We start from the raw sequence: 25,295 nt of genomic DNA on the forward strand, positions 1-25,295 counted from the left end.
TGCTTAATCGGCCGTAACATACATATATTGCTCTGCGTTTAACACTCTAATTATAATCGTTTGGAAAATAAAGCTATGAAACGATTTATACCATGGGCTAAAACTACGATAAACTAAGTATTTAAAGTAAGAACATTGTTTCAGTACTCGTTGTGATAATAACAGTTCATGTATAAACCTGTTTACCAGACACAGGTGTGTTCAAAGAAGGATGATCGTTTAATGATGTCAAAGGGAAGCTACTGTTAAAAATACCAAATTTAACATATCACAGCGGTTACTCCCCATATTGCCCATGGCGTTAACAGAACAGAGCATACTTTTATTACACATAAACTGTACAGTTTCTAGTATTAAACAAAATGATAGTACAACATACATGAATAAAGTAAGTTGATTTAGCAGAAATGTAATAAAATAGTAATTGATGAACTTACAGATAATTAAACAAAACAAGTTTTAAATCGCATGTTAACAGTGTATCTAGCTACATAATATGGAACCTTTATAATACATGAATGCATTTATAATCAGTAAAGTAAAACAGTAATTGTAATTTGGAGGAGCATAAAATAAAACAATGCGAATCCAAACCACATATTATTTAAGTAACGGCACAATAACGAATTCCAATTATGCTTAGTGTATATGTATAATATGTATCAGCATATAGTCTATAATCAGTAAAATGTAACAAAAAACAATAATTTCAAAATTTAACAATAATTATATTTTTGAAGGAGCACATACTATACGTTTGAATCACAATCACATATTAATCCATTTTTTTCGCTTATGGGCGGAGAAGTTATTATACGGATCAATGTATATATTTTTGTTTTAAGAATATCTTGCATAGTGGTGATTTTTTGTGTAAATTAGTGTAAATAAGTACTGATTTGTTCCTATTACATTTCCTACAACATGTATTGCCAATAATGCAAAGCTAATTGTTTGAATTAATAACTTATCACAGGGAAAGATCACAGGGACTAGGCAAATACGCGAAACTTTCTGGTTTTGTATCAAAACAAAACATAATCAAAATATATTTATTTTGTGCTTTTTCTAACAATAGCGCAGACTTTTGCTGTTCGAGTTTTGGTTAGCGCGTATATTCTTCAATTTTACAAGACGACAGCGATTACACGGTTTATTGCTTTATTGATAACCGTTACACAACAGTCACTTATTAAGGCAGTAGGTGCCTAGTGAGATCGGGAATAGTCGGTCGAAATCGCCGTATTCGGAAAGCGTTTCGGCTATAAGCGATATCTACGGTATAGTCCGGAAATAATACTAAATACACGAAATAAACTTTTATATTTTTATTTAAGAGTTAAATTTTCTTATCTCTTTAAGATTTAATAACTATACAATACAAATATAAGTTAAATTAATTCATTTCATATAATATTTGTGTTCATGACGTCACGGTTGTTGACATTTTCTTAGCAAAATGAAAGTGCGAAATGATAGCGAGCGATTTGCAAAATCGAAAAAGAAGCAAACACCGATCGACAACGTTGTGTTCGATAACAGTTATTCATTTACCGAGCTCTGCGATGGCGATTTGTGTGAAAATGACTCACGTAAAAGCTTTTCGCATTTGCTAAATGGCGTAAAAAGAGTAAGCAGAAGTGGGTGGGGGATGGAAGAAAATGAAGAAGATTGATTTACTCGTTGAGCTGGAGGTTTTGCTAAACAAATTACAGTATGGTCAGTTTTGTAATCTGTGTCCCATTCCTTTGACAATATATAACATTGTTGGCGAACTACAAAATGGCCTCAGTGGTTATTTGTACGTTGTTTGTGAAAACCCTGACTGTAGAGAAGTCAACCGTAATGCTTATGGAAAGCAACAGTATCTCAAAGTCAGGGGAATGCCATGCTTTGACGTAAATACCAAGCTTGGAACAGGTATGCATGTCTTCATTTTTCAACCTGCAATTTCAATCAATGTTTAATATTGTACAATTGCCATTGATCTTTGGACTTCTTACACATTTTCAGACCCCTTAAAATTCCAAGTGTCATTCCCAGTGAATATTTGTTTATCTTGTAATATATAAGGAACATTCCGGTGTCCATCATATTCAGTTTTCAAATTTAGTTTTGCATTTGTGTTGTTTAATCCAATTGATTGCTCATTCATGTTATTTAATTATGTAATGATGATACGAATGGATTCTATGAAAATACATTGTGACGTCTTTATTAAGTAACAACGGCCTTATTTCGTTTTCATGTTCTTATTATTTTCAATTCTCTTTTCAGCAATGAAAGTCAGTTTGGACAGGCTGGTGAAGGTAAATAACTTCCTAACCAATCTAAACATAACGCTTATTGCAAATAGAAATCTTAAGAAGATGGAGGCTCGTGCTGGGGAGGCCATCAAGGAAATCTCAACTGCTTCGTCTAACAAGGCTGCCATTGATGCTTATGAGAAAGAAATGGAGTAAGTGTAAAAACTAACTTTTAATACAATGTTATTGACTATTCTGGTGCTAAATTGTAGTATTTTTCCTCATCAACTGTCTTCTTATTTTCTATTCCAGATGAACATGAAACATAATTAATAATAATTGTTTTATGAAAGGCACTGTGTTCATAGTTTGGTAAAATTACATTTTTTTTAAAGATTTTTGGTGAGAACCCCAGGGCAGGCACATTATTAAAAATATTTGTGATTGTTATTATAAATATTAAAAGCTATTCCAAATATTACATTAAAAAACAAATTCATTACTTTTATAGTAATAAATCTTATGAAGGAGCATAGGTATATTAAAATTCTGAGCTCATCATATAAATGGTGAATTCTTTTCACAAGCGATAATTTGAGTTCAACGACTGGTCAATATGTAATGTTCTTGTTGTGCTGAAAATTGATTTTTCTCATAACCAACGATCATATAAGGCGTCAGAATAAAATTTAAAGGGGAATTATAAAATTCATGAAATAAGCATTGTGTGAATTTAATTTTGTATTTCAGTTCGACGTACAGTTATTCCTGATATTACTCAGATTCCTGCTGTGCATTTGAAGACGGGTTTTAAGTTCTCGACATATGTGAAGACAACAGTGCCAATTTCCTCGGAAGCTCAGAAAGTGATTGGCATCTCTGTTGATGATCATGGCATAATGCGTGTAAATGGTGGAAGTGTTGCTAGTGTATCAATTAAAACCTCTCTACATGATTGTATGATGTGGCTTGCAAAGTTTCCCAGAGCAATTTTTGTTGCACCTAATGGGCGCAGGTTTGATTTTCCGGTTTTGGTTAGTGCATTGCTGAACCCACACTGTTATGAAACGTTTTGTAATTGTGTAAGCAGTTTTGTGGACTCTTTGCCGGTTTTCAAAAATTGAATCCTGGACAGTCACACAAACAGGAAGATTTAGTGAACGTGTTCTCCAGGCAACCTGCAACGCCCACAGTGCTCCTGATGATGTTGAAGCACTGGGACCTTTGCTTAATAAAAAAGTAAAATTACTGACAATATGGCCCACATCTTTACTGTTACTGCAATCCATAATTCAGTTTGTTTAAGTCATGAAAAGCCTTAAAGGCATAGAACATTAGATTGTTAGACTTGCTGTTGCATAGAGGAACTCTAAAGCGACCAACAGCTGAAAACATTGCGGGATATGGACTGTCATTGTGTCATTTAAAAGCCATATTTTCTAGTTCCGGAGAGGATACTTTCATTGCTAAAAACAATGAGGGACTACAAAAAGTCACTAACGCAAAAAAATATTTTATCTGAAGTGGTCCCTAACATCGGTCAGTTTTTCAGTGACGAAAAGTGACGGAACAAGATAATATGGCTTTCAAATGACACGCGGCCAGTCAAAATCACGCAATGGCTTTATACTGATACTTAATTATGTACATCTAGTTGTCATTAATCTGGCTGTTTTTATTAAAATATAAGTTGTATATTATTGTGCTACATGTGTAAAGAAACATGATATCTTATACATCTTTATGCTACGTAATATTGGGACAACTTTGATATTTTGTGGTGAACTGCGCCTGTATTCATATGTTGCCTTTTGACTTTAGGTGACCTTAAGATTGTATTATAAGCCCGGCTGTTTTCGGAGAAAACTCCGAGGTATTGTCATAGCCTCTTCGTCGTCCGACGTCCGCCGTCGTGCTAAAACCTTTACATTGGCTCTAAAATTAAAGTGCTTCCACCTACAACTTTGAAACTGCATATGTACATGCACCTTGATGAGTTCTACACGCCACACCCATTTTTGGGTCACTAGGTCAAAGGTCAAGGTCACTGTGACCTCTAATATAAAACTTTAACTTTGCCTCTAACATCATAGTGCTTCCACCTGCAACTTTGAAACTTCATATGAACATGCACCTTGATGAGTTCTACATGCCACGTCCATTTTTGGGTCACTAGGTCAAAGGTCAAGGTCACTGTGACCTCTAATATAAAACTTTAACTTTGCGTCTAACATCACAGTGCTTCCAACAACAACTTTGAAACTTCATATGTACACGCACCTTGATAAGTTTTACACGCCACACCATTTTTTTGGTCACAAGGTCGAAGGTCAAGGTCACTGTGACCTCTAATATAAAACTTTAACTTTGCCTCTTACATCATAGTGCTTCCACCTACAACTTTGAAACTTCATATGTACATGCACCTTGATGAGTTCTACACACCAGACTCATTTTTTGGTCACTAGGTCAAAGGTCAAGGTCACTGTGACCTCTAATATAAAACTTAAACTTTGCCTCTAACATCACAGTACTTCCACCTACAACTTTGAAACTTCATATGTAGATGCACCTTTCTGAGTTCTACACGCCACACCCATTTAGGGTCACTAGGTCAAAAGTCAATGTCACTGTGACCTCTAAAAAAATAAATAATAATTCTGACAAGCTTTCGCAGCCGAGCGTGGCACCCGTTATGCGTTGCTCTTGTTAATGTATTATTATATCAATATTAATTCAAAGTTAGCTTAATTTCTTCACATGTCATGGTTTATACTGTAGCTTTTAATAAGAAACTAGAAAACCCCCAAAAAGAAGTGATATACACATTTAAACTTAAATTCATTGCGTGAAAATGAATTGGGGTAGGCATACTCAAAGTAAAATTTCTTGAGATAGGAACAGTAAAACTTCATGAAATTCAGTCAGTGTGAATAAAATATGTTGTGTTAAATAAATATGTACACAATATGCATTTCATCACACTACAAGTGACATAAAACGTAATTAAAGTGTCTTGTCACTGAACCATTTGTTGTCGTTTTTGCCATTTTATCCAGATAAGTGCATATATTATTGGACATCAAAGGCACAATTCTCTTTCAATGACACCTTTTTAATTCTGTATCCACTTACAAAATCCAGTCGAGTACGTTTATTAAGTTAAATGTCAAAATATATGTATATCCCTTACAAAAAACTATATATTTTGGATATAGGGTAAATCCATAGAAAACGCCCAACCGAGTCAAGGGGTAGGTGTATTCAACCAAGTATAAAAAGTTAACCGGCTGGTAAAAAATTGTAAAATTTTGCAATTAGTTGTGATATACAATTTTTTGTGTGGAAATAATAACGAAGAGTTTTTCTGGAAAAGTACCCATTAGCCTCCCACTACCTTAATATCTTAGTTAGAAGGTGATTTTTTCAAGCGGTTCCGTAGTGTAGTGGTTACACGCTCGTTTCACATCTGAGAGGTCCAAGGTTCGAGCCCCAGTAGAATCAAATGATTTTATTTGTGTTCTATGTTAACGGTTTGTTTTGATGTAGACATTTTGTTTAAATAAATATGCTGTTTTATTGTAACCATTTTTTGTTTTTATTATGCCCATGAAATATATGTGTGAGAGGGTGGGGGGTGGGTTCGTAAACACATTAAAACCTTCTTTGTTCCACTATCCTAGCAACCACCTAGTTACTAATAAAGGCGCTATAGAGCGCGAAGCGCGACACGTATTATCAATTGTAATAATGAGTCTTGATAAAGGAAGCAGCCGCTTATCAATGAGGAGCACCATCACAGTACCCCAGTCTCATTACTATCAAGTCCTCCTACAGGTATTTTTAAGAACCACATATAGAAGACCGCAGGCCTGACCGTATCTTGCCAGTGATATGGACCCTTTGGTATGGACCTTTAACCCCGCTCACTATCCAGCGTAAAACTTCCGGGGTTACATTTAAACCGACTATTAATAGCTTATTAATATCTTAGTTAGAATGTGATTTTTCAAGCGGTTCCGTAGTGTAGTGGTTACACGCTCGCTTCACATGTGAGAGGCCCAAGGTTCGAGCCCCAGTAGAATCAAATTATTTTATTTATGTTCAATGTTAACTTTTTGTTTTGATGTAGACATTTTAGTTTTAAATAAATATGCTGTTTTATTGTAACCATTTTTTGTTTTTATTATGCCCATGAAATATATGTGTGAGAGGGTGGGGGGGGGGTCGTAAACACATTAAAACTTTTACAGTGTACAGTGTTTTGATATTAATGAGTACTCAACCCCTATCGTAAATGAGCAACGTAAGAATAAGTTCAGAATCATCTCCCCTTGAAGTTGAGAAAAAATATGAAATTACGCTTACAAGATGAAGCAGATTTTTTAAAACCTACACAGTTCTGTTCCATTAATGAAAACTGCACACGGACGCCAGTAAAAAAAAGGAAACCAATGTAAATAAAATGAACTATGAAATATTTGGGGGTTACAACACAAAATCATAGATAATGGTTATTTGGGGGGTATAACACAACATCATAGATAATGGTTATTTGGGGGTTATTACACACAATCATAGATAATGGTTATACCAGTATCTTTTTCTATTTTGTTTAAAATAATCGGCCAATATATTAATATGTACAGTAGAAAAAATATGTTCTATGTAACTTCATTGAGTGCCTTTTACACTGAAATTCCCGACGCCCTTTAATGCTTTGCATCAATACTTATCTTGTACTTAATGTTAATGCAATATCTATGTCAGCATGTACAATAAACAAAACCTGTTTAAATATAGAATATCACATGATGTCATAATGTATTTAATATAACTTTTTATAATGAATGTCCTTATCGCAAAATAGTAATTAACACAGCAAAATCAAGCTCCAATCCAAATCGCAACGTAGTTATTAACGATGAAAAATGAAGTTCCTATCCTAAGCGCGACATGAGAAGGGATAGCGTTAAATTAACAATTTTCCTATTCGCAATTTAATTCAATGTTTTTTTAAAACGAAGTTCGGATAAAAACAATTCAAAATAAAATCCAAATCATGAACGCAACATTGGCATTAACTACGCAAAACGAGGATCCGATCGTAAGATCAACATATTAAAAACAACGCAAAACGAAGTACCCATCCTGATCGCAACATAGTAATTAGAAACACAAAACAAAGTACCCATACTGATCGCAGCATAGTAATTAGCAACGCAAAACGAAGTACCCATCCTGATCGCAACATAGTAATAAGCAACGCTAAATGAAGTACCAATCGTGATCGCAACATAGTGATTAGAAATGTAATACGAAGTACCTATACTGATCGCAGCATAGTAATTAGCAACGCCAAATGAAGTACCCATCCTGATCGCAATATAGTAATAAGCAACGCTAAATGAAGTTCCAATCCTAATCGCAGCATAGTAATAAGCAACGCAACATGAAGTACCCATCTTGATCGCAGCATAGTAATTAGCAACGCTCAATGAAGTGCAAATCCTGATCGCAACATAGTAATTAGCAACGCAATACGAAGTACCCATCTTGATCGCAGCATAGTAATTAGCAACGCAATACGAAGTACTCATCCTGATCGCAGCATAGTAATTAGCAACGCTAAATTAAGTACCAATCCTGATCGCAACATAGTAATTAGCAACGCAATACGAAGTACCCACCCTGATTGCAGCATAGTAATTAGCAACGCTAAATGAAGTACAAATCCTGATCGCAACATAGTAATTAGCAACGCAAAACGAAGTACCCATATTGATCGCAACATAGTAATTAACAACGCAATACGAAGTACCCATCCTTATCGCAGCATAGTCATTAGCAACGCAATACGAAGTACTCATCCTGATCGCAGCATAGTAATTAGCAACGCAATCCTAAGTACTCATCCTGATCGCAACATAGTAATAAGCAACGCAATACGAAGTACTCATCCTGATCGCAGCATAGTCATTAGCAACGCAATCCTAAGTACTCATCCTGATCGCAACATAGTAATTAGCAACGCAAAGGTAGGTACCCATCCTGACCGCAACATAGTTATTAGCAACGCTAAATGAAGTACCCATCCTGATAGTAACATACTGATAAGCAACGCAACATGAAGTACCAATCCTGCGCGCAATTAAGTAATACATAACGCAAAGTGGAGAATGAATGTAATTAAAATATACATTCGATAATAATGAAAAAGACATCTTAAAAAGAATATCAGACCCGATTCCAACCTGTGAAATTTAATTAATTTAACAGAGCCTTCCACTGATGCACTGTTTCTTCTCAGTTTGATATTACCTGATATATTGCTGTTATGCAAACTTTACGGAATGAACTGATTCATCTATGACGTTGTGTTTCCCTTTCGGACATTGTCGAATGATGGGCGATGTTAACTATATCGTATAACTGATTCATCAATTACCTCGTGTTGCGTCTTTCGTAATACTGCGAATTAATATAACATCATCCCATTCATGTTAAGGAAACAGAGCGAATCCGAAAATTCATCACTTTTGACCTTCAATTCTGACATTGGCCCGTCACCATGCCGCATAAATGTCATATTTAATATGTTTACTGACAAATCTATAACGTTTTAAATAGCCTTAATTCATTGTAATATCTATAAAAACTTGAATAAAAGTGTTGTCAGGCCAGGAATTCGAATCTGAATCAACTGTTGGCAAAAGACAATTCGCTACCATTTCGCCACGCAGCCTTACTATTTGTCGGAAGAAGCATAATCGCTATGCTTTAAATGAATGTAGAAGAAAGTAATAATGTTGACTGATTTTAATTTAGATAACTTAAGTGGTTCGAAAACGGATTCAGTTTTAATGCATTTTTAATTAAAATTTATTTACCATAATGGTTTTCCATTTTTATGTTGTTGTCCTATAAATTGTCATTCATTATTTTCATGTCACAACAAAATTGTGTAGACGTACCCACAGGAATGAAGCCCATAGTATTATATATATATATATATATATATATATATATATATATATATATATATATATAGAAACAAGGAGTGCAACATCTTTACTGTAAACCATGTAACCATATATATATATATATAAATTAATAATACTATGGGCTTCCCTCCTGTGGACGTAGCGAACTGTTTCTAATTTGCTACGTCCAACCGGTTTATGTAATTTCTTAAATAAAAACTTCTTTTTCGTTAACTTTATCATGCCGTCCTTCTAAAAATGTTCGTATTATTTCAGTGAATTATTAAGGTAAGCCTTCTTGTTGTTACAATAAATCTTTTTATCCTGCCTTTAAATCAGCCTGATAACCAGGTAATCTTATAACCCAAAAAATATAAGCCTTGTTGACCACGTGACCTCGAATATCCGTCAGTCCCGCTCCGATTACGGACTACTTTCTATTAATAAAATATAAAATACATGTAAAGTACTTCTTGTTTAAACATGTAAATATTGTTTTGTTTTGTGTGGATTTGTTTTTTGTTGACCGATAGTTTGTAAATAAAACATTCAAAAAAGCAAAACAATGTGTTAAATTGTACTATGTGTAACCGACTGTTTATCAAGCGCTTAAGCACTATGATCGCTGTAACCACTATACACATCGTCTGCTGTACATGTGCATAGCCAGTTGACATCAGCCTGATAACCAGGTAACCTAATAACCCAAAAGTTATTAGGCTAGTTGACCACGTGACCTCGAATATCCGTCAGTCGCCCTGTTTCACTGTGAAATGACGTCTTTTTTTGACGAAATGACGTCATTATACCAGCGAAATTCTCCGGTTAAATTATTTTACAATTTAAATGAACGGTGAAAAGGCATAAAATAAAAATAAAATGTGTTGGACTTGGTGGAATTTCATGATAAATAAAATAACAGGTTGGTGACGTGGATGGAGAATGGTTATCTGGCTCGTCGGAGGATCTTATCGGGTTCGCCTTCGGCTCAGCCGATAAATTTCTCCGCCTTGCCAGATAACCATTTTCCATCCACGTCATCAGCCTATTATTATCTATGTTCATTGTAAAACGTAACCTGTGAAACATCATAACGACTTGTTGTTCACAAGTATAATTAAGGCCTAAACAAATCTGAGCAGCGCGACTAAACAATAGACCGCGATATCAGACGATGAACAAATTGATTTCGCAATACGTTGCTTAACAATCCTTTTTTATTTCTGTGGATCTAGCTTTAGATATTAAATGAAGGTTTTTGTACAACACGTGTGCTATTTAAAAGATTAAAAACTGTAGATGAGTGGTTTAGTGCACGCTCTTTAAACCAGATATTGTATGGAATAATATGGATGACTGGTATTGAAAATTATCACAGTGTTATTATTTTAATTCTCTGGAACAAAAAATACAGTTTCCAAAATGCTTGAAATGGATGTTTGTCTTCTAGAAGACTATTTTGTCTAACGTCAAAGATATGTTTATATTTTGTTTCGAATGATGCTATTCAAAAATGCCAACAATGCTTCAACATAATGAAACAGTTAATACAGCTGAAACTGTCTTGACTTTAACGAGCGTCAGTTCTTCGTGCATCAGGTTTCTTAGTGATCTTCCGTTTGCAATAGCAAAGGCAGTGCCGCTCTTTATTAACACGGTAGCGTTCTACGCCGTTCACCGAGCAAAGCGCACCCCGAGATTGTGCAGGTTTTATTCGCGTTTTTTAATATTTTGTCATGTGCTGACATCGCTGTGTTTCATGATTGAACAACGTTTATACAATGCTACATTCAGAAGCTTATTTCAGGCGGCAACTGGAATATTAATTCCGGTCAAATGGCCCTAATGAGTCTAGACCGCCTTATTCTGTCTGCCGACAATAGGATCTACATCCGCTATATTACATACATCAGGGCAAGAAATGTATCTCTCTTCATTTGGATCATGTTCGCTTCGTATATTTCTACAATCAACAGTTATTTCTGTGACCCCTTTTCCTACGAATGGTCGGATTCTTGTATTACGCACTTGATGTACCAAGCCGGCGCCATTTGGTTTATTGTGATTGGTGTTTCATACACAGCTTTTTATAATATTCAGAATTAAAACAATAAGAACAATTAACGGTGGACAAGGCCGAGTTCAAGAACTGTTAGGAAGATCTGGGCGATCAACTGCGTTAGTTTGGTCTTACATAACATCAATTACATTGTCAATAATGCTGGTGGTCATTGTTTTTGTGATCAGATCTATTACAAACGATCATATTCAAGCAAAAATCATTGTAAACTTGTTTCATTTGAGCAACGCCTCGGCTGATCCGTGCTTGTAACTGTTCTGGTTCCGACAATGCAAGATGGAGGTTCTAAAACTGATCTCTATAAGTTTGCCGAGGTTGAAACCACGCGTTGAAAGAATTGAAAGAATGCGGATAGAAATATTTAATATAGTAACATATAAACCTGCTCAACAAAATTAAATCATCTGCCAGTATGTGAATCGATGATGTATATGACGAAATAATTACATATATTTAAAAAACTTAGCTGTAAAGTAATATAAATCAATTCCCGATAAGTAAACGCATGTTTTTGTTATCCTCAATCTACAATGGCAAGAAGCGAATATAAATTTCATTGACTTATTACAAAAGGCCATTACAACATGAATTAAACATTCGAGGCAAGAAATTATCCATGTGTGAGCTAATGTAATATTAATGTTCTGTTTTGTAATGTTACAACAACGAAATGTGTATAAACATCTAAAAGTCGTAAATAATGAGATATTGTAATATAAAAAGTTCAACAGTTTTCTGTTCCGCCATTGTCATTCGCGTATTGATAGAACATAGACGTACATAAAAACTAGATTACAATTAAAATGTAAATCAGGAAAGTGAAGTAATAAGTAACAGTGTGCCAGATTTTTGTAATTCTGAAGTAGAAGATTTATGTGTAAATAATGATTTTAAATTAGATAAATCTGCATTTCCTGAACTGGACATACCTTTATCTGTTGAAGAAGTTAACAATGCAATAAAACACATAAAATGAAATAAATCGCTTGGTAGTGTTTGCATTTTGAACGAACAATTAATTGAATGCATCGGTAATTTATCTTTGTGGGACTTGTTTGACGGTATTTTTATATCGGGCATTTTTGTCGATTAATGGACATAAGGGGTCATAATTCCTTTGCATAAACGGTGCTGTTAATGATGTTAAGAACTAAAAAGGGACCACTTAAGTTATATGCTTTTCTACTACGATTTTCAACAAGAGCATTGGAACTATTATTTTGGATGCGCAATTCGGATTTAGAAATATTGATGATGCTGTTTTTGTATCAATGTCTATTGTGTACAATTATTTAAATAACAATAAACGTTTATATGTAACATACGTTGATATGTTACATTTTATAAATAGTTTATACCGCAATGCATTATGGGTGAAAAATTTTAAATCCGGCATTCAAGGCAAATTGCTTAGAATAGTGGAGGATATGTATGCAAATATTAAGTCACGTGTTATGCGGTTGGATAGAGGCAAGGGCAGGTAATGTTGCCGATTGTGTTTTCTTTATTTGTTGAAGACCTTGAACTTAAGCTACCAGATAACATTAACTCTGTTTTGAATATAGATGATATTGTGTTGATTGTATTATTATTTGCTGATGACATGGTTATTTTAGGCAAGTCACACGCTGAAATACAAGCACATTAAGATAATTTATATTTATATCGCAATTCTTTGGTGACTTAATGTTAACACGACGAAAAAAATGGCGTTTTAGAAGAGGGGTGGATTAAAATAAAATAATAATTTGGCATTCAATGGTAATGTCATTGAAGTGGTTGATAACTTTACCTATTTAGGAACGGTGTTGAAATATTCGGCAAATTTTTTATTAAACCAGGAACATGTGGTCGGTAAAGCCATTGAGGCAATGAGTACATTATTGTTTAAATGAAATGATTTGACATTAAACCAAAAATGTTGTGTGAATTGTTTGACTCTTGTGTATGTTCTATATTAATTTATGCTTCCGAAGTATCTGGTTTCACAAAGTCAGATGATATTGAGCGCATTCATTTAAAGTTTGCAAACGATTGCTACAGGTTAAGATAAATACCTGTTATGTTACTTTTTATGGTGACTAAGATAGATATCCATTGTATATAAACAGGTTTGTGAAAATTCGTATATATTGGTTCAAAACTATTTTCAATAAAACTATCATAATGAAAATAGTTTATAAACAAGATTTCACCGATTGTAATTAAAGTTATACAAATCGGGGTTCAAATGTCAAGCAAATCCTAAATAAATTTGGATTTGGTTATGTATTGGAAATCCAAACGTTGTGCAAATTAATGGTTTTATTAGCAAGTATAAATGTAGATTTGTTGAAAACTTAAAACAAGAATGGCATGTTTATATGAATAATAATACAGTATAAGATATGTATAAACTTTTCAAAACCTCTTTGAACTACGAAGAATATTTAGATTTACATGTACTTCCTAGACGACTGTGCTTATTTGTTTGTAATTTTAAGAGTCTCTGCACACCCGTTGAGAATGCATACAGGCAGATACGCTCAAAATAACATTCCACGAAATGAACTTCATTGTCATCCGAAATGACTCAGGTTATACGGTCCAAAAGGCCATAGGTTAACGGCGTTACGCTGTTAGAACAGGCAATGGTATTACAATCATACTGATTGGTTTTGGGTGAGCCTCTTTAATAGATAGTCTGGCTCAAACATCTATAAATAAACAGATAGATAAAAGAAGAAAACGTATTAAGCTACGGATTCACGATCTTCTCGATTACTTATTAAAAAGAATGAAAGAAAAACAACTATTTAGGTCTTGAACTCAATACAGTATTGAAATATTGGTTATAAATATTTATTTTATTCAATGAATTTGGAACATTTTTAGATTAAATATAACACGTACTGAAGTGAATCTTGTTACCACGTGCTTTTTTTGTCATACCTGTGAAAAGAACAATAGATTCATAATTTCCACAACACTAGGGATTTGTTTATAAATAAATTATATTTAAGTATGCAATACCACAAGTAGTAACAATTAAAACAAAATTCGATAAAAGGATAATAATTCACCAGAATGAAAATATAGAATTCAATGCTCAATATTTGTAAATACCAAAATATAATTTGCGTTGTGTTTTGTTTTCGCTGATGTCATTATTATCACTGTAACACTGTATGCAATCTTATATTGAATTATTTTATTGTATCAATATATCGCTGCATTCTGCGTAATGCCTTCACATTATTACATGTGTAAGTGTACCTTTTCGTAAACTATCACCGTCATGTTGACGCTTACTATAGTCATTTGCAAACACTTACTGTAACACTGTATATATTGCATTATTTTATTGTATCACAATATTGCTGCATTATGCGTAATGCTTTCACATTATTATATTTGTAAGTGTACCTTATCGAAAACTATCATCGTAATGTTGACGCTACGCTTACTATAGTCATTTGCAAACACTTACTGTAACCCAGTATACAATTTTATATCGCATTTTTTATTGTAACATTATATTGCTGCATTGTGCGTAATGCTTTCACATTATTATATCTGCAAGTGTATCTTTTTGTAAACTATCATCGTTATGTTGACCTTACTATAGTAATTTGCAGACACTTATTCTTGTTATGTTCACGTGTATTATTTATAATTGTTATGGTTCCCATTTTTATTGTCAATCCTTGGTGACTATTCATTTGCATATTTATACACCCAACACAGCTTCAAATATCATGAAAATGATACCAAACTTACCACCATCCTCTATCGTTTTCTTCCTTCCTTTCCCATCTTCTTATCTCTCTCATACCTCAAGCTCCTATTCGCAGCAGTTCTGTAGCAAAAGGCTTTTTCAAATCTTTTCTTTAACCCTGTCGCATTGTTGTATTTCTGTCAAATGCAACCAACGTATTATGTCAGCGTTTCTGGCTTATCTCGTATTTATTGGAACATATTATCATGTCGTACATTAAACAGAGACCAGTAAACGCTGTCATGGTTGCATATAGATCACCAGCTATTTTCTCACTATTCATACACTTGTTATACTCATGCCAATTATGGCTTAATGTAACAAGCCTTTTTTCACTACAAATTAATGTACGCATGTGTACAAACATATCTCTGATAATTGAACGCCCATGCAAACGTGTCCTGATAGGAAAAAACATACATACTGACATTCTTTATCTCAAAACGCTCCTACATTGTTTCTTGTGTGTCGTTCTTTGTTGTTGGATCTCGATAGTCTTAATACGAACAGGTGATATTAATCCAAACCCAGGACCTATTTTGTCTGATCAATCTGTTGATACAGATGCAAGCAGTTCCTCTTCTACTCTTTATTCCTCATCTGCAAGTCACATAAGTTTTGTTGATTACAATATACAAAGTCTAATGCATAAAGAAGATCTTCTTTACACAGGTTTACGCGACATTGATGTAATTGGGTTTACTGAAACATGGCTATATAGCTCTATTCCATCTACTGATCTCCTCTTTGACGGCTTCCACCAACCGATTTGTAAGGATCGCCCATCAGATTCTCATGGTGGCGTAGCTATTTATGTTAATGAAAGTATTGTTTTCAAACGCAGACACGATCTTGAAGTAAATAATGAAGAATGTATATGGATTGGAGTTTTTCCCTCAAAACATAAATCCATTCTTGTTGGCGTGTTTTATAGGCCGCCTAGTGCGGATAGGTCATATTTGCTTTCCATTGAAGATTCTATAGGGCTAGCCAGAGATACACAAATAAATGATATTATTATTACAGATTATTTTAACATTAATGCTCTGAAAGACTCGTCGGCACAGAAAATAAATGATTTATGTCAACAACATGACTTAACGCAACTTATTGACGAACCAACACATTTTACTGAACACACATCGTCTATAATTGACTTAATTTTTGTAAGCAATCAGAATAATGTACTAATTTATGGAACAGGCGAACCCTTTTTAGATCAAACTGTTCGGTACCACTGCCCTGTTTTTATAACATTAAAATTTACAAAACCCAGATGTCAAACGTTTTATCGACACATCAGGCGTTACGATATTGGAGATTTTCCAAAACTACGACAATTAATGACGGATACTAATTGGGGTCTTCTAAAATGCGAAAATATAGATATATACGCAGAAAATATTACTAAAACAGTATTACACATTTCAAGCACATGTATTCCGAACAAAAATGTTTGTATCCGTTCTCGTGATATTCCATGGATAAATAACATAAAGAAATAAATTTGAAAACGGAAACGCTTATTCCAAAAAGCAAAACAATCCAATAGTGATATACACTGGTCTAATTTCCGTCATGTAAGGAATGAGGTTGTATTACTTTTACGCAAATCGAAATTAGAATATTTTAACAATATTTTACAGAAACTAAAGTCATCCGACCTTTGCGCTAAAGACTGGTGGAAAACTCTTCGAACATTTATTCCTACGAAATCAAATAACACAATTCCACCTCTTTACGATGACCAAACTAATATCTTTGTAGTGGATGACATTAGCAAAGCTGATATGCTAAACCAGTACTTTGCTAGCCACTGTTCCATTGATGAAAGCAACCACGAACTTTCAACTATGCAACATACAAACGTTAACAGTCTTCAATCTATCCATGTAACACAGGAGGAGATCGTTGACTTAATTAAATGTTTTAAGATAGGAAAAGCGTCCGGTCCTGATGAAATAGATAATCGTATCCTCAAAGAAGCAGTGCATCAATTAAGTGACCCCTTGTGTGATTTGTTAAACTCTTTTCTTATTTCTTGCAAAATGCCTTCTTGTTGGAAAATCGCAAATGTGTGTCTGATTTTCATTAAAGGCGACCCATCCTTAACGTCTAATTATCGACCAATACCACTTCTTAACACTATCGAGAAGGTCTTTGAGAGAATATTACATAAACACATATTTAACTTTCTTCGTTCGAATTCATTCTTTGCACCAACTCAATCTGGATTTTTGCCAGGCGACTTGACTGTCAATCAGCTAACTTATATTTATAATACTTTTTGCAGAGCCTTAGACAATGGCCTTGAGGTCAGAGTTGTATTTTTTTTATATAAGTAAAGCTTTCGATAAAGTATGGCATAAAGGTGTATTATTCAAACTACAACAAGCAGGGATTCGAGTAAATCTATTATATTTTCTGTCTAATTATCTTTCTGATCGTAAACAATAAGTAATATTACCGGGAGCGCATTCAACCCCTATCGAAATTCTCTTCGGTGTCCCTTAAGGCTCTATTCTAGGGTCACTTATGTTTCTAGTGTATATTAATGATATTATCGCCGACATACAAGCACACATTCATTTGTTCGCTGATGATACCAGTCTATTCATGGTAGTTAATTCGCCAAACGAAACTGCAGCCGTACTGCAGTCAGACATTGATAAAATATCTAGCTGGGCTGACAAATGGATGGTATGTTTTAACCCATCAACATCCGAATCAATGCTTATATCCTGCAAAATAAATAAATCATCCCATCCCTCGTTGAATATGCAGAACGTTAATATACCCACTGTTGATGTACATAAACATTTAGGTGTCTTTATATCAAATAACTGTACTTGGCATGCGCATATATCTTTCATAAAGGAAAAGACATGGACAAGAATTAATATAATGCTTAAATTAAAAATGATGCTTGATCGAAAGACTCTCGAGAAAATATATGTTTCGTTTATAAGACCAATCCTGGAGTACACAGACGCTGTATTCGATAATTGTACGCAATATGAAAAAGATGAACTTGACAAAATCCAAACAGAAGCAGCGCGAATAGCATCGGAATGCACGCGTTTAGTCTCACGAGAGGATCTGTATAATGAGCTAGGATGGGAAACTATCAGTCAACGAAGACGCAAACATAAATTAATCTTAATGTATAAAATGCACTCTAGCAATGTACCAATCTAGTTACAATATCTTTTACCCGCAACAGTTGGATCGCGTAGCAATTGCTTATTAAGAAATGCGTTCAATCTCCAAACAATCCAAGCACGATCATCACTGTATTCGAATTCGTTCTTACCATCAACTGTATCTGAATGCAATGATCTCTCCGATTACGTAAAAAACGCTGAATCGATATATTCCTTTAAAAGGCGTATTAACACAGATCGACCGATTCCAAATCCATTATTTTCCTACGGCGAAGGGCGCCCTCAAATGTTACACGCGCGCCTGAGAACAAAATGTTGCGCCTTAAATGACCATCTCTTCAGACGCAAAATTATCTCCTCTCCGTTATGTATATGCGGACTTCACGAAACGACGTCACATTATTTTCTTGAATGCGCTCAGTATGAACATATTCGCGGTGAACTTATACACTCAATATCCATGTATTACTTCCTCTGCATTGAAACTATTTTATATGGAGACACCACTCGTGACTACTTAATTAATACTAAAATAGCCATTGCAGTTCATAAATTTATTACAAAGAGTAAGCGATTTGATTCGTAATTTGCTACAGAACGCCTCTTAATCCCCTTTTCTCACCTTTCATTCAACAAGCCTTTAAAAACCTCTATTTTTCTTCCCAAACCTGTGCTACTCTCTCTCCTACATTGTTCACATGTCAATCCGTTGTTTGTGTTTTCACACATGAAACTCTATTCACGGAGTTTCTCTTTCTTTTAATATTATGCTATTATTGTTTGAATTGTTTACATCCAATTATGTTCGTTTGACAACATGAAACTATTATTGTATAGGGAGAAGAACTCTATAAGACCGTGTCTTTCGTTCCTATCCCATTCGAACATGTACGTATTATAAACATTGTTGTAATTCTATGTAAACAAATGTGCATTGTTTGAAATAAATATTTTTAAACTAAATAGTAACAAACCATACTGACTCATTTATTCATGTTTTATTAATTTATTTTATTTATTATTTTTTTCTTTTTATTTACTTGTTTATCTACTTATTTATTTAGCTATTCATTCATTAAGTCATCCGTTAATCCGTCCGTTTGTTCCTTCCTGCGTTTTTGCATTTGTGCGTTTGTTGATTGGTTTGTTCGTTCGTGTTTTTGTTTGTTCTTTGGTTTGTTTGTTTGTTCGTGTGCTTGTTAGTTCGTTTATTTTTAATGTTGAGGTTGTTTTGTTTTTTTGTTTGTTCGTTCGTTAGTTCGTGATTTCGTTCCTTCGTTTGTTCGTTCGTTCGTTCTTTTAATTTTCTTCAATTTAATTAATTAATTATTTAATTCATTCATTCATCAATCCATCCATCCAACTAATTAATTAATTTATTTGTTTTGTGTTGAACTTTCAACCTCTTTTTCAATTGATTAAACATATTTAGTTTCTTTTTAAATATACGTGTGTAAAGAAAAGTACAAAATAAAAGATAAGTATAAAAAACGTTCCGAATTGAAATACCATCAATAACTTAACATATATATTTAGTAGAAACGCGCTAAAACCATTCTGGTCATTCATAAGATGCTTAATAAATATTAAATTGATACAATTATTTGCCATAATGTATGTCAATGTGCATGTGTGTACATACAAAACCTATTCTTATGTAAAAGACTTCTGGGAAATACCATAGGTAAAGTACCATGGGTGCTTTTCACAGTAAAATACAAGTTAAAACCCTCAAAGACGAGAACATATTTCAGGGCACGTTATGAAATAAATTAATAATTTATTTGTAAATTTGGTTTCTATTACAGAACATAGTACATGTGAAAAAAAATTGCTAGCGAAACATCTAAGGGGAAAGAGACGCAAGTATATCATATTCCTTTATAAAATACGGGTTTTAGTCTGAAATTATCTATTGACCTTTAAGTAACAAATTGACTGCTTCCATGTGATGCGAAATAACTGATTTATTATTTACTTAATTGTATTTGTCGTCCTCAGTTAACTCGAGGTGTTGCTTTTTTTACTCTTCAAAACAAATACTCTTCGACTTTAATGTCATTTATACTCTTCAGTTTTAAAGTTAACGGCGCTATTTTCAGACTCTTGAAACGAGAATCAAAATTGAATTCTATATGTTTTTGCCTATGCTTTCTAAACAAAAATGTTACCACAATAAAACAGCGGAAGTCTACACTGTGTATTAGCAATGGTGATCCATATCTTTTCCTTTTGAGTGTTAAGTTATCTCATATATATATCACACATCGGCTTGTTCCCTAATAATTTAGTATGACTTAAATTTTCTGTAGTAAAGTATTGTGGTTATATTTTTCATTTAGAAAACGCAATGAGTCATAAATGTGTGATTAGACTGTGTGGAAAGACAAATGCGTTTTAATGAAATACTTAAATACCATATAGTTCAATCGCTAAAAACAGACGTATGTTAGATACATATTATGCCATGTGAGGACGCATATAATAGGACGTAATGTAGTATACATTATATGTAAGCACATAAGTGCGCAGTTTGAGTATGCGTTTATACTTGATATTTCCTACGGGAGTTTTTTTCCGCAAATACGGTAAAAAGTGTATAAAAGAGCACGGCAAATGTGAAATGTGCTATTTATTGATTTATAAATTGTACCAGCGTGGCTTCAAAATGTCAAACGTAAATATGTAATACACTACATAAAACATTTAATGTGGTTGATTAGCAACTTGAACCTGATAAAAAATCTATAATTTTTGTAGAAACCTTTCATTTCAACCTTTATTTTCACAATCGGGATATACGCCGAGTATCTTGAAAAAGCTATTTCTTGCTACCATTATCGTAGTTTCATAAAACATGAATGCACACATGTAACAGAGTCAAGTACTTGGGTATATTATCAACTATTTTAACAATGTATGTTATTTCATATTAAATCAGACTAAATTTAATTACTATATTTTTAATAAAAATTCTAACAAGGAAGGGGTCAAACAAATAAGATGTGGCATTTGTTTTCTCAGTCTTGTATCGTGTAACTATAGAAATAACAGTTATCACCATTATTAAAAGCGACTTTTTCACATTAAGGATCTAATTAAAAGGAAATTGTAGCATGAAACACCGACAACAATTACACTGTTGGTGTGAGATGTCATAAAGTACCCAAATGCACCCTTCCTGCTGTTACGTGACGGTAATATCAATCGATTTTCAAAACTTCATTAAACATTAATTTGATTGAAACGTGGTCGAATTAACATAACATAAGATTAACATAATGTGCATCTAATATAATGTACACATAATTATCAAAATAGAAATAAAATCAATAAAAAATAAAATTAAAAATGATGTTGTTGTTGATGATGATTATGATGACGGTGATGATGATGATGATGATGATGATGATGATGATGATGATGATGATGATGATGATGATGATGATGATGATGATGATGTTTTCATAATAACATGGTTTATATATACTCACATAGCACGAACGAACGAACGAACCAAAGAACGAACCAAATAACAAACCTTTTTAAAGATTTCGATTAATAATAATCTGTTAATGAACCGCTATTTTATATTTCTCTTAGTCAAGAGGGATATTTCGCGAATATTATTTGAATATATGACAATTATTTAGAAAATTGTCATTCAACCAAAATGTGAACAAGTCCCTTTTAATGAATGTAGAATAATGTAATAATGTTGAATAATTTCTATTTAGATACGGATGGAGTTTTGACTGTAGTTTAATTAAACTTTATTAACAAAATGAATATTAATTTTTATTTTTGTGTCGTGGTTTTAAATATAAATTTGGATGTATATTTTTATCGCACAACAAAACTGTGTACAATTTAGACCGAACATTTTCTAATTTGCTACGTGTAGCTGTTTTAGATAATTTGTTAAATAAAACTTTCTTACTCGCAATCTTTATCATGACATCCTTCTATAAGTGTTCGTTTTATTTCAGTAGTTGATTGAACTCATGGGATCGACCCCCCTCCCCTCAAAATAATTTTTTATATTTTTTTCTCCTAATAATTACATACTGGTTCATAAAAATGTGAAATATATAATTAAGGTTATCCCACCTGTTGTCACAATCTGTGTTTATTGTATATCGTTGCCTGTGGAACATAATTTAGACTTGTGTTCTGTTCATAATTATATTTATCGCCTTAAAAAATCTGAGAAAAAAAACAACAGTTATTTCTGTGACCCCTTTTTTCTAGGAATGGTCGGATTCTTGTATTACGCACTTGATGTACCAAGCCGGCGCCATTTGGTTTATTGTGATTGCTGTTTCATACACAGCTTACATATTTATAATAATAATAATAATTATAATAATAATACTACTAATAATAATAATATTTATTATTATTAAGAAATAATTTTATTTGTGTTTAACTCAACATTTATAATGGTTATTTATTCACCGTTTGATATGAAATGAATATACTGTGTTTTTATCTGTTGACGCCGATTGTTGTTGATATTTTCAGTGTATTATGTAATGATCATGAAATGTGCTTTTTATTTGCTGTTTCCTCTGTTGTTTGTCTATATATAGTTGAGTATGAATACTCAATTCAGTGTGTACATTAACACACAACACTCTCACGAGTAATTTATTATTATCTTTTTTACGGAATTTTTTCGCGCATGTATAAATGTTTTATATTGATCACGATGAGCTGTTTAATGCTTCAGTTAATAAAATATTTGTTCTGTTCTGTTCTGTTCTGTTTATTAAAACCATGAGAAAAATAAACGGCGGACCAGGCCGAGTTTAAGAACTGTTAGGAAGATCTGGGCGATCAACTGTGTTAGATTTGTCTTACATTATATCAATAACACTGTCAATAGTGCTAGTGGTCATTGTTTTGTCATTATATCTATTACAAAAAAATCGTATTCAAGCGAAGATCTTTGCTAACCTCTTTCATTTGAGCAACGCCTCGGCTGATCCGTGCTTGTACGTGTTCTGGTTCCGACAATCCAAGATGGAGGTTCTACAACTGATCCCCATCTGTATGCCGAGGTTTAAACCACGTGTTGACAGAATGCGGATATAAATATTCAACATAGTAACATATGAACCTTCCCAACAAAATTGAATTATCTGCCAGTATGCGTATCAATGAAAGAACTTCATAAATTTAAAATAAAACTTAGCTGAAAAGTTATATATAAAAATTCGCGATGAGAAAACGCGAATATGCATTTCAAAGACCTATTAAAAAGTCCATTACTACAGGACTAGAACCTTCAATAAATACATTATTCACGTGTGGGCAAATGCAATACATGTATTAAGATTGGTCGGTTGATTACAAGATACTGTTCTGTTATGTTTCGTCCGATACCGTTATTCTCGAGATAACGTTACGTCACATATTTTACAAAAATAACAGCACGTGCGAAATTTGTATTGTCCGAAAACTACGCCATTTTTGTTGGACCTCGTCTTTCTAAGAAAATACAGAAGAAAAGATGCGTCATTAGCAGGTATAATGCTGAAAATAATCATATTTATACTTAATTATAACAAACAATATGTAAATTCGTACCCTTTGAACCAAATTTACTTTAAAATCCGATTGGGAATTATGTTGTCGTGTGTTTACACAAAAGGGAAGTAACTCACAAAATAGGGCAGTATTTTTAGGCGCTTAAAAGTATAGGTAATGTCAGGAAGTCTACGCTAAACCATGTTCACTTATGTGCATAAAAATTAATTAAAATCCAATTTTTAAATTTAAACCTTTTATTTGTTGCACTGAAATATCACTGAAATCCGTTTCCTTGAGGTGTTGTCAAATCATTTCCGGGTATTACCGGAACATAGTGCAGATCTAATGGACAAACATATTGTGTTATGTCTGAGCCACGAATGGCAATTTAAGTAAAATAGTTTCACATTATTTCAACTGAATTGTGTGCTAGAAAAAAAACTGTCGAGTCCGTGCCATTCAGCGAACCAGATTGTTGAGTTTATGAGCAGATATTTATAACTTCAATTAAAGGGGATCGAACATCAAATCTATTGATCGAAAATTCAGCATGCGCCATACGAGCTTCTAATGAAACACATTTAAGAATTTAGGTAGCATTAATTTTGCCTTTCAGCCCTTCCCCCAAACGTACAATGCTGGAAAACGAAAGTACAATCCAGAAAGCCTGCTTCTTGCTTACAATGCAGTTAAAGAAAAGGGTGTCCGACTCAGACCACTCAGACACCAGCAAGATCACGCCTAGCAGTCCACTACCATCCACGAGTGGTCTTCAAATAAATCGACCCGATGTTGCCATGGAGACGGCCACCGATGATCATGAGCTGGAGGACACAGTACCGTGCTGCTTTGCAAGCAGATTACACATCCAGACTTAAGTCTCCATCCACATTTGAAGATCGTCAACTGGGCACAGTGTGATAAATGCGACGGTTGGGTACATCTAGCTTTCTGCACAACCGTACGTGTCGGCAGACGTCAGTCGGAGTTCGTGTGCCCAATATGCGAGGATAAACAAACAAATCAGCAAAAAATTCACATTAAAGTTTTATTTATGTTTTAAATCTCGTTATCATATCTGTTACTGTTACTGCTTGAAACCTTTTTACATTATACAATTTAATAGATTAACGAGATTTTCAAGTACATACGTTGAATACATTTGAAATTGAGTTTTAACAACTGGATTAACTTTCAGGAGCCGACCCGTAGCGAGTGAGTCATTGTTTGTGACGTCAGCATTTGGCCAATGAAAAGAACGGTATCGAGAGAAGCGCTTGCTGTACGCAGATCGTCACGGTCGAGTACAGTCAGGTAGAGGTAACATATTTTAACGTTGATGTTGATGTTATTTTGGTTTTTGAATTAAAGTTGAATGTTTTCCCATATTTTGTTGCGATTTAATAACTTGTGAGTTGAAACTATAGCTCAAAGCATCCATTGTAATGTCTAAGAGGAATGGTATCTAAAGAACAGAGCATAATGCTATTTGAATGAAATATGTAAAAATTTGTAAAACTTGAAAAGTCT

At 33.6% G+C, this 25,295-nt stretch overlaps 2 protein-coding genes across 3 annotated transcripts in view; both read right to left on the bottom strand.

Annotated features, from left to right (window-relative positions):
• Positions 1-25,295, bottom strand: part of LOC127855616 (uncharacterized) — a 156,653-nt gene that overhangs the window by 94,808 nt on the left and 36,550 nt on the right. The window lies entirely within an intron of this gene.
• Positions 1-25,295, bottom strand: part of LOC127855617 (uncharacterized) — an 83,787-nt gene that overhangs the window by 30,614 nt on the left and 27,878 nt on the right. The window lies entirely within an intron of this gene.

Source organism: Dreissena polymorpha, chromosome 13, assembly GCF_020536995.1.
Source record: "Dreissena polymorpha isolate Duluth1 chromosome 13, UMN_Dpol_1.0, whole genome shotgun sequence".
Lineage (NCBI taxonomy): Eukaryota > Metazoa > Mollusca > Bivalvia > Myida > Dreissenidae > Dreissena > Dreissena polymorpha.